This window comes from Semicossyphus pulcher, unplaced genomic scaffold, assembly GCF_022749685.1.
Source record: "Semicossyphus pulcher isolate SPU_LCO1_2020_fin unplaced genomic scaffold, fSemPul1.0.p SCAF_13, whole genome shotgun sequence".
Classification (NCBI taxonomy): domain Eukaryota; kingdom Metazoa; phylum Chordata; class Actinopteri; order Labriformes; family Labridae; genus Semicossyphus; species Semicossyphus pulcher.
The window spans coordinates 20,315,332-20,332,004 of NW_027211637.1; positions in this window are offsets into that span (position 1 = coordinate 20,315,332).

The window sequence follows — 16,673 nt, forward strand, 5'->3', positions numbered from 1 at the left end:
CGGGGAGGTATTTCTGAATCATGTGAAGAGGGTTTGGATGAGTCTGCTGAAGAGGGCAAAGTATTGTCTTGTCCTTCACTTTTCACTCGCGTGTGTTTGAGTGTGTGTTCTCCATCTGCATAGTTTATCACAAGAGCACGACTTTTAACAGACTGGACTGTCCTTATGAAGTCAGGCCTGGGTGATTGAGATCTTTTTAGTGTCAGATGCAGTTTGTGCGTTGTTGGTAGGCTGCGTGCTCTCTCAGAGGTTACAAGATAACAAGATAAAGACAGACGGGGTGTTGACCTTAAATTGTGCTCAAAGTTTTCTGAATGAGAAGATTTTTTCAGATCAGAGTCAGATATGATGTTGAAATGCATTTAATTGTTGCTCCATCACCTCCAGTTTTTTTAAATTAGAGATGATATGTTACAATGGCAACTGCGTCTGCATCCTCACTATAAACATAAAGAGCTATTTTAGTTTTTTGTTTGTTTTTTTACCTGTGGAAGTGAAGTGAAACAGGTTTTTAACCACTGTTTTATTTTTGGTATTTTTTCTTGTATTTTCCCACTTTGACTCTTGATGGATCGATAGTTTTATCGGGCGCCATAACTTAATATGTGTGCAGCACACAATCTAAATTATTTCAAGTATGTTTCTTTTATTAATTTTTTTGTTAGATTCTTTTTTGAGGCATTTCTGCCTTTATCTATACGACAGCTGAAGACAGACAGGGCGCACTGGGAGAAGAGAGAGGGGGATGACATGCAGCAAAGGGCCGAGGTTGGGAGTCGAGCCTGTGGCCGCTGCATCATGGGCTGTAGCCCCCCTTCTCTACCCACTGAGCTAAACCAGCGCCCCAAATTATGGGCTCTTAATAATTATGTTATACGTTTGCACACACAGCAACAAAAACAATACATTGCTTTTAATGCACAAAAATAAAAACACAACCGCTGCAGCTTTTTTTTTTAATGCAGTAACCGTTACAACAAAGTTAAGCTTTCAATAAATTACAGCCACAATGCTATTACTGTACAATATTACCATATTATATTATTTCTGTCATTTGACCTCTGTGCATGTAAAAGCGTTTACTTATGCAGAAAACAGCACTACCCAGAAGGCGCACATGGGGTGCACACATCACTCACGGAGCAGCCTGACCGGCCCTCCAGGTCCCGCTTTAACCCTTTGAGTGGTTCTTTCTAGGACTGTCCAACCTGAGAATGGTGACTCAGGCTCAATCTCAGGTTCGTCAGCCCATGAAACGCTAACTCGCCTCGGCAGATTACGGAGAGGAGAAACAAAAAGGCCGCAGAACCTGCCTGGACTCTTGTTGGTTTATATTTTGATGAATGAATGATCAATGAAGTTATTTCTGAATATTTCATTTCCTGTTGTTTGCTTTGCTTTATTGTTTAAATATACATCTCATGTTCCTCCCTATATATATCCAATCAAGTTGAGTATTGCAGATCAACATCATGTGGAAACACTCTTGCATGCTTTTATAAATGTCAGTGTTCAGAATCCGAGCAGCACAGAGCAACAGTTTCCTGCAGCCTAACGCTGCCTGTTAACCAGTAGAGGGAGCAATGCGCACACTAACCAGGCGGCTGCGGCTGCTTGTTACAAATTACTTTGATATATTTAATTCACCTTTCAAAGCTAAATGGCCTGAATAATGAATTCAGTGTTTCTGCTTTAATGTATAAAAGAATGACAACTTCGCTCCTGGAAACGATGGGGGGAAAAAAGACTTGTTGAAGGTCGCCTCGCGTGCTGCGTTCACTGACACCTGCCAGAGCTAAAATGTGGTTTTATTTTAAAACAGTGAGACACAGAGCTTTGAGCGGTAGTGATGCACATACCCATTCTAAGACTGCTTTAAAGCTGTGTACGTGTCTGCTGGTCTTATTTGGCATTTGCAGCAATGTAATTAATCTTATTGTTTCAGACTTAAGATATGATTCATGTCCAAGAAATTATAGTTATTGTATTCGTACTTGCATAATGTATTTGGGACATATATGCAATTTCAAATGTAGTCAAATTCTGTGAAAGTTTTTTAATAGGAGTTGCAAATCTAGGATTTTGAATGCGCGCCTACGACGCCTTTATACTTATACACACGTTACTGCTCGCTTATTCCAAGATTTTCACTTGAGAAACGATGCTGCAAAGATTAGTGCGTTAAATCCTTGAAAGCTTAAAACTTTTTAAACCAATTCAATATTTTTAATTCAACATTTCCTGAATCCTTTTGCATGAAACAGAACTTAGCAGAAAGGGTGTGAAATCACAGATACGTGAGCTTGAATATAAGCCTGTGTAAAATAAACGGGTCTTAATATAATAACGATTTCTGGATTTAGACACTCAGGGAAATTATGTTTAAAGTCTCACCTTCTTCTTTGTCTTTCTGCTGCATCCGCAGCTTCTCTGATGCTGCACTTCAGTTTCCCTTTGTTCTCACAGACTTTTCTTTTACCAACTGCTTGTTACATCCAATCTTTTTTTTTTTTTTTGCCTTGTCGCTTTTCTGAGCTGTTTAATAAAATCAAAAATTCTGTTAAAATATTTTTTTATCAAAAGGAAATTGGACAAAACAGAGAGTCTGCCGGCACTGTAGGAAGGACGTTTTAGAGCGTTTGCTTTGAAAAGGTTGAGAGATGTGTGGATAAAGTGGAGAGTTACGTACCGAGGCATGTGCACACTCTTTCAGGGAACAAAATCTGACCTCTCGCTCAGATTAATATATTGAATCTAAAAATCACAAGTGTAAAATAAAGTGCAAAAAAATGAAACGGAAGAACCTTGATGTAACAGACTTTTCAAAAGTTGATTAGCACAATAGTTTTATTTTCCACTAACTGTGGAAACTAGATACTAGATAAGAAACTATCTTTAGATTATGTTCCTCCTTAGAGAGCATTTATGGCTAAAATGCCGACACAAGAAAGTCGTATAATTAAGGAAGCAAAAAATAAACAACTGAAACAGATGTAACCTCTCAAAACACGCTGGTATCTCTGAAAATCGTGCCTTTTTTTGTCCGACAAATCTGCAGACGTTTCTGTGTTTTTGGCAATGATCGGACTACAAAAAAGCATCTTGTATTTTTTAAGCGTGTGTGTAAATATTTATGTGGCCTTAAAAACTAAGTGGATGTAAGCTGTTGCCGAGTGCCTCTAGTTTTGTGTGTGATATTTTAGTCGTATATTAAGCGTATTTTCTTTTTGTTAATATCTCCCTTTAAGTAAATCTGTCTGACAATGGGCTAAAGAGGCAGCAGGTGCACCCTGTCACACCCCTTCCACAGATAATAGAGTGTTGAAATCTTAATTTTGTGTGTGTTATTTTTACGATCTTAATCTGATTTGCAGTAATCTTATCAGGACAAGTTTGTTACAATGACATTGTAACGAACATCCGCCCCTATTGCCCCTGAAAACTGATTTTACAAACACCCTTTCAGAGGAAAACGCTCGTGCAGAAAACGGACGAGTGGAGTGTGTGACCCCGCTGACCTTTCTTTCATGTGGGGTCAAGGGTCAGATAGAAATCCAGCTCTCTGTGGAGAGATTAAACCCGGTCACCAAGGTAACATTTTGTGCTACCAGGATGTCAGGGGTCACATCTGGGACCACTGACTTTTATGTTTTAGGTGAAGAAGAATTAATAAAAAAAAATGTGCAGCACAAGGAGTGTATGCGTGATTTTTTTTATGTCTGTTGGCGCGTGTGTGTCTTTTCACGCCCGCTCTCCCCACGTTAACCTTTTTTGTTGGCCCACAGCGTGTTTGTGTTTGTGAGTCAGCCGAGCACAGTTGAAGGGTTTGAGCCATGTCGCCCGGGGTCGGCTGGCTGCGAATGAATGAGCTGAATGAACATGTGTGTGTGGACTTGAAAAGCCCGACCACGGTGGCCAAGTGTGAGCCAAGGTGGACCGGCTTACAGCGCGGGCTGAGGATCAGGGAGGGAGTCCGGGTCACGGCGTGTCACGGAAGCAAAGGAAAGGAATTTCTGCAGGTTTCAACATTAAAAAAACATGAAAGATGACATATTTTAGCACATTTCCTGCAAATGTTACACATTCAAACTGATTTCTTTTACATCCAGGCACTTTGGCTTTTACCCCAGTCTTAAAATCAATACCTATGATCATGAAAACTGCTTGAGATACCTCATCTATCACAATAAATATTTAATCATCTTTAATTTTACATTATTGTTGTGCTATTTTTGTGTAGCGTGCACTCTGTGCAACCGATCTGTCTTACATGATGGTTGGAATCTACTCCTGCAATCAATATATTTAGGTGAACAAATGACCACATCCACGTCTATCTTCCTGTGTGTGTGTGTGTGTGTGTGTGTGTGTGTGTGTGCGTGCATGCAAGGGTTAAAAGGTGTGGTGGTAAAGCTGCGAGCGGAGGTCAGTTAGTTCCAGCCCCGAGGAGAGCGCCGCCGCGGCCTTGGAACAGTGTGGGGGTGGTTCACTTCCCCTTTCCCTGCCTCACGGCTTCCTGTGAGCGCTGCAACCGTTAACCACACCCTCCTCCCCTGGCCTACAACCCCCCCTTTGCACCACCACTATCAGCAACCTAAAAAACACTCAGCTTTCTCCTTTACTCTTTGGCTAATCAACACACACACACACACCGACAATAGCCCTCCCCTCATGCTGTAGTAGTCACACCTCTCTGCTCCTGACAGCCCTCTCTCTGTTTCCAGCTAATTATAAAGCTAACACGAGCGTACGTCGGCATGTTTGTGTCTGACCTGCTTAGGCTTCACAGGTAGTTTTGTTAGGCCGCCTGCTCTGTTCATACTACGGCCTGCTGGAAGAAATCAGTTTCATCTATTAAATCCCATTAAAAAACACACTTTTATAAACAGGGTTTTATGTAAAACGTGTTTTTGTATTATTTCTTTTAGTCAAGGATGAATTGAATCTAAAATTGGTTCTAATCAGAGTTCAGCAAAATTTGGTTTAATATGAGAACATCTCTGTTGCACAATTAAAAACTAATCTCTGTTGAATAAATCCAAATTTATTGACGTAAACTGAAATTAAACAGAGTTTAGTCAACACGAGCTGCTTGCTTACCCAAATTAAAATATATAGATAAATAAAGAAAATGTTAATCCATAAATAAATACAAATAAAAACATCCCCGTGCGGTCGGGACCTGTAAGTAAAAAGGGGGGGAACTGTTAACTTTGGGCTGCTCTGTATTCCTTAACATTTAACAACTAAACACCACATTGTTTGCTAGCTAATGTTAACGTTAGCTAAAAAGTTCATTCACGATGGCTCGGCAGAGAAGCTCTCATTTCTCCTCCTTTGAGAAAATCTTGAATGAAATTCAGCAGCATCTTAAAACTCAATCGGGTTGAGTCTGTCCCTCAATTTCCTTCAAGGAACTTCATTATTTTCCTCAATCGGCCTCAATAAAGCAGCTGTTTTAACAGTCGAACCTGCTCGAGTGTAAGTTTAAAGTTAATAACAGATCACAGTTTAAATGTTTGGTGCAACAGAATTAAATTGAATCTAGGTTGAGAGTAAAAACCAAACTGAGGTTTAATTTAATCTCTTAATTTTAAGAAAGTTTGGTGCAATATAATTTAAAGTTAAAGAATGATTTAATCAGGTTTAGAAATTAATCTGTGTTGGTGCAAACCAGCCTAAATGTTCAAATTGTATCTGTGACAGTTGATACGTTTGTAGCAGTACTTGCCGACCTCACATATTACTCATCATTTATTTGAATTGTTTTGTTTTTAAGATTTTTCTTTTACTGTTAGTTATGGAAGTATTGTTTTGTAATTTTTTTTAAAGGTGTTCTTGCCTTTATTTATAGGACAGCTGAATGGAGACAGGAAACGTGGGCAGTAGACAGTGGGGGATGACACGCACCAAACGATCGGCAGACCGAGAGCTGAAACCTAACTAACCCTAACCCTACACGAACCGAACCAAACCGGCGCCCACACTTTTCCAAACCAGCTTCTAAACCGCTAACCATATAAAGTTTAATTTAGCAAGGTCACAACATCCTCCCAGTGTCGGTTTCTCATCACATCTTTGATTGTGTGCATCTCGTTAAAAGACATCCTAAAGATCCTGTTTCTACTTAGCAACAGCTGAGTCACCACAAAGGATGTCAGGGGCAGATATATAAACATTTTACATAAATAACAGATTAAATTATCTTTTTTGTTTTGACTGAATGAGAGGAATAAAAAAATGATAAGGAAAGGCTCTTATTTTGTTAATGGCTACGCCTCACTGTGCCATATATCACACTCTGTACTGTACAATAGCAGCATTACCACTATACTCATGTTATGTTGCAGAAGAAGAGAATTCTGAACAACATTGTGTGTGTGTGTGTGTCAGTGTGTGTGTGTGTGTGTGGGCGTATGTAGGCCTGTGGTCTTCTGTGGAGGGACAGTAGAGATGAGTGTGTGTGTGTGTGTGAGGGGAGGAGTGTGTATACATTGTGAATGTGTGCACAGTGGTTGTGGTGTTTTTTGGGGGAGGTGGGGTGAGGTATACTCCTCTAAAGGGAGTGCTGTTCCCGTAGGGGAGAGAGGTAGGAGGAGGAGGAGGAGGAGGAGTGGGGTGGAGTGCACCGAGTGAGTGTATGTGGGGGAGTGAGTGTGGGGGCAGTTAGGCCATCTGGACTGCGAGGAGGCTGAAGAAAGGGAGAGGGAGTGTGTGTGTGTGAGAGACAGAGAGAGAGAGAGAGGGAGGGAGTAGGGATGAGAGGAGAGGTGGAGAGAGGGAGGCGAAATTGAAGGTGTGGGAGAAAGGATGGCGTGAAGAGCAACAGAGGGAGGAATGTTGCTTGTGGTCATTCCGCTGAACGTTTCTACTGTAGAAGTCGACTTCCTGCTTTATGTATTGATTTGACTTGATAGAGACACAATAAGTGTGTGTGTGTGTGTGTGTGTGTGTGTGTGTGTGTGTGTGCGTGTGCGTGTGTGTGTGCGTGTGCGTGTGAGCAGAGGCTGAGGAAAAGACACTTGTGTTTTTAAGCCTCCACATTCACACAGTCAATATTCTCTACAGTAACATGAAGAATTCTGTGATACAATATCCTGAATAGCGTTAGCCTGCTTTAGCTATTGTACTCATGGTAGCACTGATGTACTGAATGAAACACATGCACTCTCATACAGGATGTCCCCAGGCTCGTGAATCGGCGTGAATCATCTTAATTCATGTTTTAAAGGTACAAACATGAGACTCTGAAGGTGTTAAAACATGTTGGTTTTTTGCCTATTTAGTTCGGACAATAAACTTTGATATGTATTGTGTTTTGTATGTCAATAAACTTAAATTGTGGGTGTATTATTTTCACACATACTTTAGAATAAGAATCTGTACAATGGATAACATCGAAGAGAAATGACTGCATATTGATGATGATTTACTCCAGTGGTAAAACCATGAAGAATAAAACTTTTAGAGTATGTCTTAGAGATGTAAGAGGCCCAGCTGAAAGAGGACAGTCTGTAACCAACAGTCTGGACACATGGGCCTGTATATAATTAGCCGTTGGATGGTTACAGGCCCAAGCTGAACAACAGGTTGATAAGATGTATTACAAACATTATAAAGATAATTCATCTACGTGAATTTTAATAACATTTCGAGGGATTGGGCAGCACAGCAGTGCAGTGGTTAGCGCTGTGGCCTCACAGCTGGAAGGTTCCTGGTTTGAATCCCAGTTCGGGCCTTTCTGTGTGGAGTTTGCATGTTCTCCCCATGCACGCGTGGGTTCCCTCCGGATGCTCCGGATTTCTCCCACATTCCAAAGACATGCTCGTCAGGTTCACTGGTGACTCTAAATTGCCCGTAGGTGTGAACGTGAGCTTCTGTGATTGACTGGCGATCTGTCCAGGGTGTCAGCTCCAGCCTTCCCGCGACATCAAACAGGATGCGCGATATAGATAATGCATGGATGGATGCATTTTGAGTGTTCTTCCCTGATTGGTCATTTGAGTTTCAGATTGAAAACACATGCCAAACAACAAAACAAAACTAGTTTCCATCAAAATTAGTTCCTAAATTTGATGCGAGAATCAGCTAACTTCACTTTAAATGTGCAGTTGTTTAAATATCAATAGTTCACAGAGTTTAGGCAGGAAGTGTGTGTGAGAGAAGAGCATAACAGAACAAGTAGAACATGTTATGTTTGAACCACAAGGCTACAGGGAGGACCCTTTAAATGCTCGCTTACACGGTTCAAATATGTGGATTCATGTGTTTTCTAAAGATGTAGTCTGACAGTGTGAAGTAAATACAGTGTGGCATTTGGCAAACAATAACACACACTGCTCTCGGTTGGTTATAGATAACTGTTCTGCTGCTTTCCTGTCAATAAAAGCATGGCAGGCCTTATTCACAGCAGACACTTTGACTCATAAAGGAAAGCACAGGTGTTACTAATAACATTAACGACGACTCTGTTCTATTTAAGCCGTGACAGAGTGACAGTGAGCCAGCGTGTGCGAAACAAGGAGCCGAAAACTGAAGCAGCTAAATGGAACTCAGCCAGCGTTAATTTCATTATTACACCTGTGCTTTTCCTGCTGCAACTTTCAAACAAAAATGAGGCGGATTAACCTGCAAGGGGGCGCCTTTAAACGCTCCTTTCCTCCTAATCTTTGTGCTGTGTTTAAAGAGCGCTCAATGCTAGAATACTACCTGGATCTGCTGCATGCTCCCCGCGCCAAATGGGCCCACTTCAATACACGTTAGATATTAAAACATCAAAATTAACTCAGTAGTCGACGCAGCGAGCCTGGAGCTCCCTGTGACTTTTATGGGCCCCAGAGGGAAGTTGCCTGTGCTAAGTTGGTAATCCAGCCTTAACAGTGCATTATGATTGTTGGCACTTGATTAATGACGACTAATCTTCTAATTACTCACTACACTGCGGGATAATTTGAGTCACTGTAGACAATCAGACATGACCGCAAAATGGCAGACACTTTAAATTGGATTACTTTTCAAATGGAGTTTGGTGTAAAGTGCTCTCAATAGGGAAAAAAAAGCAGACTGTAATGTCATCCAGCCAACGTGCACAAGATGCGACATGACAGAAGTGTTTGTGCGAACAGGTGCGCAACAGATGTGAGAATAAAGGTGCATTAAAGGAGAGTTCGGTATTTTAAAACCTGGGCCCTATTCTTGTTTCTTTTACAAATTTGTGTGTCGAAATGTCTCATAGGAACAAAAACAATTGGAATCAGTCCACAAGGCAGCCGTCGCTGTAGCAGCAATACGGCCGCAATGGCTGCAACATAATCCCCTGGGGCAATTGCGCTCGAAGTAAGTGCACTAAAAGTGCTTGTTCTTGCCGCTGACAGGCTAAGATTGTTACTCCAGGTGGCCGACAACATTACAGAAATGATCCTTACAAAGATCGTCCTTTTTTTAACGAGTAAGATCCTTTTTGTGTAACCAGAAACGGAAGTCTCGCTCAAGGAGAAGTCTCGCTCTGAAATCTCGCGGGTGGTGAGATGTTAACTGAACAGGACGGTGGAAGCGTGAGTTAGAGTCGGAGAGAGGATGTGGAGGAATATATTTCAAAAGCCATGGCTGAATATTTACCCGATTTCGGCGATGAAGATGAGGCATTTGAATTCGATGGCGGTCCCGATTTATTTGAGGCAGAGTATACAGACGAAGAGCGAGGAGAGAGAGAGAGAGAGAGGGGCAACAGGCAGAGGAGGGTGAACCAGCAGCTGCCAGGCCGTGAAGCTCGGGAAATTAGTGAGCGAGACTTATGTTTCTGGTTAAACAAAAAGGATCTTACTCTTTAAAAAAAGGCCGATCTTTATAAGGATCATTTCCGTAATGTTGTCGGACACCTGGAGTAACAATCTGAGCCTGTCAGTGGCAAAAACAAGCACTTTAAGTGGACGTACTTTGATCGGGCACAGTTGCCCTAGTGGATTATGTTGCAGCCATTGAGGCCGTATTGCGGCTACGGCGGAGGCCATCTACTGGACAGATTCCAAACGTTTTTGTTCCTATGAGTCATTTTGACACACAAATTTGAAAAAAAAAAGGAGCTCAGGTTTAAAAATACCGAACTTCTCCTTTAAAGAGGCTGTTTTATTGTGAAAGGGCACTTAATGTTAGCTGTGTTGTGAAGGGAGGAGAAAAGGCCTCCTCGTTGTCCTTGGATGGTTGCCTGAACCCCAACCCCCTCAACACATCACATCCCACCTCCTCGTCTCTCGACCACATCAATATCACCTCCTCCCCTTTCCAAATCTCCCCCCCCCGACCTCCCCCATCCCATCCTGTCCCTGCCCGGAGCTCCTCGGGCCCTCCTGGCTGAGGGGTCAGCAGCAGGGGTCGGGGAGCTCATGACTCCCTCGTTCATGCTCTGTGCTCTCTCTCTCTCTCTCTCCTGACCCTGCTCTTGCTCTATCACAGCTCTCTCTCTCTCTCTCTCCATCCTCTATGCAAAAACTCATCCCTTCATCTCATTATTTGACCCACTTTTCCTCTCGTCGTCTCTCTTTCTCTATCTCCCTCTTTTAGTTTCTCTGCTCCATCGCCGGCTCAAGCTGTTCTTGGATGGTGTATTGATTGGGGTTTCTATTCACCTTCACTCACATCCCCTCTCTCTTTCCCTCTCTCTCTCTCTCTCTCTCTCTATTCCTTTTGTTCCCCTGTGTACTGTAATGCTCGTACCTCTTTGATCTGTGTGTTTGTGTCTGTCTATCTACTGCTTTCCTAAATGTCTCCATTTACTGTAAGCTCCACCACGCTGCGCTCAATTTCTACCTCTCCCTGCAGCGCACACACACACACACACACACACACACACACACTATCAGGCCTCAGATGTAAAACAAAATACAGCTGTAGTCTGACTTGTGGCTCAAGTTTAACACATTTGTCTGCTCTGCTAGTCTTTTTTTTTATCACCGTGTGTGTGTGCGTGCATGCGTGTGTGTGTGTGTGTGTGTACATGACATAAGCCCACATGTTTCGCTGCATGCTAACGTACGTTGGGCTTGTTTTCCCAAAGGCCATCGGTGTTAAATCATCATTTTGTGGAAGGACTCGCGCAGCTAGAAATCACAAGTACTTTAGGGGATTTACATGCAAGCGAGTGTACACACATAACACACTCACGAGGTGCAAACACACACACACTTGCCGAGCAAACACAGCCGAGGGGAGGGGCTGTACTTTACCCCCACATAGCTGAAGGGAGAGGAGATGAGGTACAGGAAAAAAAAAAAATTAGAAACCAAATTAGAGGAACTGGTCAGGCGAGGAGGAGAGGCAGAGAGGGAGGGAGGGGAGGGTTGAAGGAAAGGAGGGCTAGGACAAACAGAGCCAGTGACCTGAGGAGGGAGTGTCTGAGAACTTACCCAGCATGCATCAACAAGGAGGCTGCTGAGAGGACAGAAACACGAGTAAAAACAGTGAGAGCGGCTCACAGAGAATGTCCAACGTTATTGTCGCGAGGGCATCTTTGTCCTGCCGTGACCTTTTGACCCCGTACGTGAGCGTGTATTCTTACAATGATCCCTACAAAAGCTTGTCTTGTGTCCACTCTTATCACACCCTGCCCCCATGCTTAACCCCCCCCCCCCCCCAGACATGCGTCATCATCACCCCCTCACACCTCAGCGAGACAAACACATTCGCCTGACAGCAAGATAGGATTTTCTGAACATCTCCCCCTTCCCCCTGTGAAACCCCCTCCTCGGCGGCTCATCCCACGCCTTCCCAGTCAGTCGCTCCCTTCTTTAAAGAGTGTGGAAAAATCTGGGAAATATTTTAACTTACAGAGAAGAAGAGTCATTAAGGTGGGGCTGGAGGAAAACACCTATCATGTTATCAGCCTGATGACTCTGCTTCTTCCGGTTTGTCAATGCAATATAATCGTCACACTCCTAAACACGCTCAAACTGCACATAAAGAGTGATGAATCTCCCCCACACATAACAACCCTTCCTCGGTTGAGAAAAACAGTCAAACTGGGATTCTTACACATTACAACCTCCTACAACCGTGACCTCCGCCCCCATCTTTTTCTAACTCTCTCCCATTCTCCCTCTCTCATCCTCTCTGCAGATCCTTCTCCCTTTTTCTGTCTCCCTGTCTTCGATTGCCTCATCTCTCTTTCTCTGGTTGGTGTAAGTAAGCAGCTTAAACACCTACAGGGTGTGACATCGGGGCCCCACGCGCCTCCGAATGCAGTCAGTGCGGGCGGGAGGAAGGCAGCGCTGAAAAGGAGAGCGTTTCATCCGTCTATTCTCTCCTTCCCTGCTCCGCCTGGCATCGGCGGCGCAAGTGTGGTTAAGGCAAAGCCAAGGCTGTCCCCTCACATTAGCCGGGGCTGAGCCAGACAAGCCGTCACCCCCCCCCCCCACAACACCTCCCCACCACCCCCCACCCCCCCAACTCTTTCTCTCTCCTTCTCATCCTCTTTCCTCCTCTTCTCCGCTCAGCTCAGCTCAGCTCTGCACAGCTCTGCCATGGGCACCGGTCCCCAATCTCCAAGGTGATTATGACAAAAACGAACGACCCCCGAGAGACGGGGCCAGCAGAGATAAGAGAGAGAAAGAAGAGGATGGCAGAGGGAGAGAACGAGGAGGAGGAGGAGGAAGGGATTGGAGATGGATGATGTAACAGGGAATTTTGGCTGTGCATTAGGATTTGGGTTGAGAGTTTCAGAACCAGCAGTTCATATCAGCTCATATCTATCTCTAGCTCGCCATCATTTCAAATTATTCACTGCAGACAGAAAGCAGTCAGTGGGGTATGAAGGTAGCAGGGTAGTAAAGAGTATATTTACTCATGTTCTACGCTTAGTAATCTCAAAGATTTTCATGTAAATAAATGTCTGTTAAGTCGCTAACGAATGAGGTGACACAATGGTGATTGAGCCTATATCGCCCACTGATGAAAGCCTTTGCATTTGCAGTATTACAGACTGGGTGTCTGGTGCGACTTCGCTGAAAACATCACAAGCAGCGCCCAGTTGTTGACGCGTTTTCCATCAGCCAGCAGTGGTTGGTCTGCCAGAGAGGGTAGGCGGAGATTAGAGGCTGCTTTTCCGGTCTCTGCAAGTGTTGCGAGGTAATCTACAGTAACAGTAATCTACTATGGCTGAACAAACAAAAAAAAGATGGATGACTACAAATTACAACAAGTCAGCGAGGAAAATCAAGAGTTACAATCGGAGCCAACCGTTGACGTCACACAGTCTGGATATCTGGGAAGTGTGCTCCCGCAATTCATGTTTATCGCCACAGGTGCCGCTAAAGAGAACGAAACTGAGATCTAATTTTTTTCCACTTTTATACTTCTACTCCATCACACTTCAGAGATAATTGTTGCACTTTTTTACTTCACTATCGTCATTTAACAGATGTAGATAACCGGTAACGTTACTTTTAAAAGTTACTCGTTACGTAACAAGATGACTGCCATTACAAAGTAACTCTTTAAGTTACTGCGTTACCTACTTAGAAGAGTAACGTGTTACAAAAATTAAAACCCCTTTGCGACTCATTAGACATGTCGTTTATTGTCAGGACGGCGTGTAGCCTGCTGTACATCTACAGTGACTCTACAGTCATCGCATAGCTTACAGCCCATAATACATTCTGCAGCCTAATAACAGGAATGACAGACGCAATATAACCTTTACAGCTCTTTATTCTGCTAACAATCTGACAGTGAGCTGGGCAGAGGCACACAGTATTACACACAGCTGTTTCAGTGAAAACAATACAACACAAGCTCTCCGTTGCTACCAGTGTCCAAACTTCAAATTTGAAGTGGAGCTCTTTGCAGCTGACAAGCACTTAATCTCCAGGCACAACTTACATTTCACAGTCATGTTGTTCTCGTCCATTTTGCCCAAAAATTCTAAATAATGGGAATATTTCCACAAAGTAAACGCTGCCCTCTCTGCCATCTTGCTAGTTGAATTAACTAGCTACGCATGCGCACTGACACATCTGTAGGTTAACCTTTCGCTGGTACGCAGCTACCTTACCTTTACTTTTAATACCTTAAGTGCACTTTTTTTCATGTGTGGTATTTCTACTTTTACTTACGCTACAATAAGCAATTTCCTTTCTTTTTATTTTGCCCCTGTGGACAGCTGAAACTAGTCGCTAACGCATCGTAAGAGTGTAAGGTGATATGGCATTCATAGCATTAGCAATAGTTGCTACTTCACTCCTCCAGAAGCTACAGAGAAACATTATCATTCATTTAGTGTCATGCAAAGGCGAAGTTAGTCCAGTATTCACTCTCTTTAAGATCTGTTTTTGGTCTCTACCATCTTCTGAGGGAAATATCTGAAGCATTAGCTGCTAAATGCTCCTTGATGTTCACCAGCTAGCCGCTAACTGTGACTATCTACTGCGTGGTTCTCAAACCGGTTGTGTAGCCTATTGTAGTATTTTTAGGGGCTTTTAAGATTCAAACAACTGCCTGCGAAGGCTGAAAACGTTGCGAATGAGATTTAAGCTAATTGGTAATGTTGTGGTCCAGACAGCTAGCTAAACATAGAGCAGAAACTCATAATGAAGCTCCATAAAAGCTAAGTGGAGGCGCAAATATGGGAGATAATTCTCAAGGGATCACGTTGACCCCTTTTGCATTGTTTTAACATCGTAATTTGGAAAACATTTGCATAAAAATATCAATCATGTCTGCTTTTTAACACTGATAGATAGTTAGATAGATAGATAGATACTGTACTTAATTACATACATAAATGGTGACTAGCAAAAAACGATACTAGGGGTCAAAGATAATTTGTTGTGGTGTGGAATGGGGTCGTGACCCCACACGGTCAGCGGGGTCAAATCAAACAGCGGCACTGAGCCCAAGAAGGTCATTAAAGAGACAGAGAGTCCTGACGTGGGGGGGAGCTGAGCGGGGAATGCTGTTAACCCCTTCCCCTGCCTCGCTGCAGAAATGAGAGGAAGCAATGAGAGAGGAAATGTAGTGGAGGAGAAGAGATGAGAGGTCATATTATTGTAGCATAGCAACCCAGGTTTCAGTGTGGGTTGAGGCAGGCAATAATATATAATATTGCTGAGAGGTTAGACAGCTTAGAAGAACCTTTCAAGATGGATGTGGAAAGAGAGGTGCACTTTCTGCACAGAAGAGGGGGAGGGAAGGTAGGAGAGGGGGTGGGGGTGATCGGAGTCGGAGAAAAAAAATAGCCCAATCCTCCCATCTCCATCCACTCCCCTCTTCTCTCTCTCTCTCCTTCTGTGTCTCTCTTTCTTTCCCTCCCTCTCCGCTCTGTGCATCATTAAAACAAGCAGAGTAGTGTTCAGAGCGTGGGGCTGCACTGAGACGGTGACCTCCACAATAAGAAGATGTTCTTGCTTCGGGGAAGAGAAGGTTGTTTTGTACTCCTCTCTCTCTCTTTCTCTCTCTCTCTTTTTTTCTCCTACTACTTCCAATGGAGTAAATGAGATTTGGAGGGGGGGTAGGATAGAGGAGGAAGGGATCAAGAGGGTAGACAGGGTAGAAAGAGAGACGGAGATAGCGAGACGTAGAAGGAGAGAGGGCAGTGTAATGTAGGATTCATAACACAGGGAGCTCAGATATGATAAACAGGGGAAGATCTGAGTTGCCCTAAAGTAAAGCGGCTCCGAGGGTTAGAGTGAGGCAGACAAGGGATGAAACCTCACAAAATCCAGGCCAAGAAAAGCCTGAATATGAGTCTCTATTTTTCATTTGCCAGGAAGATTCCTTCTGCCCTGAACTGGGGGGGGGGGATACATGTGTTTTCTCATCACACACAGATGGACGCTGTGCGGGTCAGCCAGGAGTCGTCCTTATCAAAGAACACCACCACTTTAGGGACGACGAGTGCGCTATCTGTATCCACGTCCAGAGGCGTCTCTCCATCATATACATACAATAGACACACAGAGGCCGGCCGCTGTCGAGACAACAGGAAGTCCTATGGGTGACACAAGGACACGCAGCGGTGCAAATACCCCCAACACCCCCCCTACACGTCGCCTTCACACAGGAACTAAATGTGTGGGCAGCCGGCACAAACACATTCTCTGTATCCTCCAGATGATTATACATCCTTTAAATCCAATCACCTCGATTCATTCTGCTTCTCCTGGTGTCATTCTTCATTGAAATTCATTCATTAAGACTTTCTTTGAGAAATCGGCTCACTCTTTGGTTTCCTTTCCTCCTTTATTAACTCCATCCTTCCTTCCTTTCCTCCTGCTCCTCAATCCTCTCCGTCCTCTCTCGGTTGCCCGTACTCTTAATTTGCTCTTTCTCTCCGAGGAAGGACTCTTTATAAAAAAGGCCTTGTCGGTTCCCAATACTGATTTGAGTATCACTAAGCTGCACCTTCACACATATTGTTGCCTCACACCTTGTGCCAAATATTCCTTTGTACAGCCTTCCCCCATCCCCTGCCTGCACCTGGTAGAGATAGTGTTCTTTCAGCTGCAGGCTCTGCTTTCTATACAAGCCGGTCTAGGATGGCACAAGCAGCACACAGCTGTTCCCCTCGGTAAATTGATAGTGAAGGGTAGTGGATGGGGCTTTGAAAGCGCCTTGTGCTATTTTTATGACAGTTGTAGATTTTTTTTGCTGTTTAATTCGATGTGACCAATTACGCCGCTGCG